This window comes from Mastomys coucha, unplaced genomic scaffold (assembly GCF_008632895.1).
Source record: "Mastomys coucha isolate ucsf_1 unplaced genomic scaffold, UCSF_Mcou_1 pScaffold7, whole genome shotgun sequence".
NCBI classification, from domain to species: domain Eukaryota; kingdom Metazoa; phylum Chordata; class Mammalia; order Rodentia; family Muridae; genus Mastomys; species Mastomys coucha.
The window spans coordinates 85,301,480-85,303,690 of record NW_022196913.1 but is presented as its reverse complement, the minus strand read 5'-3'; the positions used below and the strand labels follow the sequence as shown (position 1 = coordinate 85,303,690).

Below are 2,211 nucleotides of genomic sequence, written 5' to 3'. Positions count from 1 at the left end.
CTGTAGGCAGCATCTGAACCCCATTTCTGGGGTCAGTACTGCATGGGTGGTGGAGTGAGGTCCAATCCTGCATTTCCAGGGGTTGTTCTGATAAGTTCAGAAATGAATTTCCCTGGCTAAGAAGCAACTTCATGGCCCCAAAAGCTGCCAGTTGTAAGTGCCTTGGGGTCTAAGGCTGACCCCCTTCCCCTAAGGAACAAGCAAGACAATAAACACCTTTCTAGGGGATAGTCAGGATAACAAAGACAAAAGGAGTGCCACACAAGTTCTGAGCTCTGCATTAACTCAAATGTAAGGGTTCTTAATCTGGGTCTGTTTCCTGATGCCTGGCTTAATGATTACCCTTCCTGTATCTAGGACAGATTCCAGGGAAGTACCTGTCTATGCCTCTATTTTTCGGACAGTCTTTCCTAAAATGACCTACACCCCTAGACTTAAAACATTCCCTATCACCTCAGTGCTGTGAAAGCATTCCTTGTACTGAAGTCCCCTGCAAGGCAGCAGCCATAGCCAGACCCTGACTGTATGAGGTTCCAACTTCTGTACAAAGACCAATGTATCCAGATGTCTTTGCTTTGTATGGCCTGATGGTGGCACAGCAGACTGCTTTAGCAGTCTCATCAGCCAATTATGTAACAATAGGAGCTCCAGCCTGAGGATCTCAAAAAATTCTGCCAGCTACTTTTAGCAGTCTATCCACAAATTCTTGAAACTTGATCCCAGATAAACTCTCACTGAGATCTCCTTTCCAGTCTTGGGGAGTTAAATTTGCTTCTACCACTGTATCTGATAAAGCTTGTGAAAAAGTGGGCACCAGGCTGGTACTATGCTACAGCTATTTTTAACTCTTTTATTGCTCTTGCAATCATCTCTACTTGATTGATTTTTTTTTCTTAATTACAAATATAAGTAAGTTAAAAATCCTGAGCCAGTGAGCCAACTGCAGACTGCAGCCAATAGAACACTGGCAGTTTAACTATAATTTTTAAGTTTCTTTTGCAATATTAGGGTATAACCATATTTTTGGAAAACAAAACCCAATTTTCAATAGTGTAAACAATCCATTCTCTTTAAAAATCAATACCAAGAGCATTATTTTTACATTACAAAGTTTGGTTGACAGTTCCTATATATGAATTCATGATCATGCAACTTTTAATACCTTATTAAAGAGATATTGTTCTAAAAAAAACACAATAAAAAAAGTTAAAAAAAAAAAAGAAAGAGAGAGATTGTTCTAAATCCTGTCCTTTATAAGTCTAGTTTCTAGGATAAGAATTACAGCTCTTTGTCTTCAGGTCCCAGGCACTACGGGAGCTGTGGGTTACCCTGCAGACATGGCCAAGTCCAAGAACCACACCACACACAACCAGTCCCACAAATGGCACAGAAATGGCATCAAGAAACCCTGGTCACAAAGATACGAATCTCTAAAGGGGGTTGACCCCAAGTTCCTTAGGAATATGCGCTTTGCCAAGAAGCACAACAAGAAAGGCCTGAAGAAGATGCAGGCCAACAATGCAAAGGCAGTGAGTGCACGCGCAGAGGTCATCAAGGCCCTGGTGAAGGAAGCCTCAGGCCATCAAGCCCAAGATGTCAAAGGGTCCAGCTGCAAACTCATCCATCTGTCGTTCATTGCTCACCCCAAGCTTGGGAAGAAGATTTGAAGCTACATGGCTATGGGTCAACATCTCTGCCAAACAAAGCCCAAGGTTCAAACAAAGGCAGGGGCTAAAGCTCCAGCTAAGGCCCAGGCTTCAGCTCCAGCCCAGGCTCCCAGAGGTGCCCAGGCCCCTGTGAAGGCCCCATAGAAAAGGCTCCTGCCAGTGTGAAGACAAATTGACTGCTGTGACACACCTACCTATGCACTGTTTGCAGATGACCAGTATCCTATGCTGTTTATACAAATAAACTTGAGGCAAGATCTGTTAAAAAAAAAAAAAGAATTGCATAAAATATTATCCCAATTTAGAAATATCTTTAGAGACCTGTTTTCCTGGGTTGGCTCATACTACATGTTGTTTAGAATGACTCCAACCCTGAGTAACCAGTTTTAAACTAACTTTCTGTTACCAATGTTTCCCAATGACTTAAAAGTCTGTACTCTATAACCAAGATGTGCAGAACATATTTATACTTTTAAAGACCAGTCAGAAACAAAAAATTAAGGGGATACACACATCTTATATATTTAGACCAAACAAAATTTTC

General features: G+C 41.6%; 1 pseudogene; it reads left to right on the top strand.

Annotated features, from left to right (window-relative positions):
* Window positions 1-1,333: 1,333 nt before the first annotated feature.
* On the top strand, window positions 1,334-1,856 carry LOC116082433 (annotated as a pseudogene).
* Window positions 1,857-2,211: the final 355 nt, after the last annotated feature.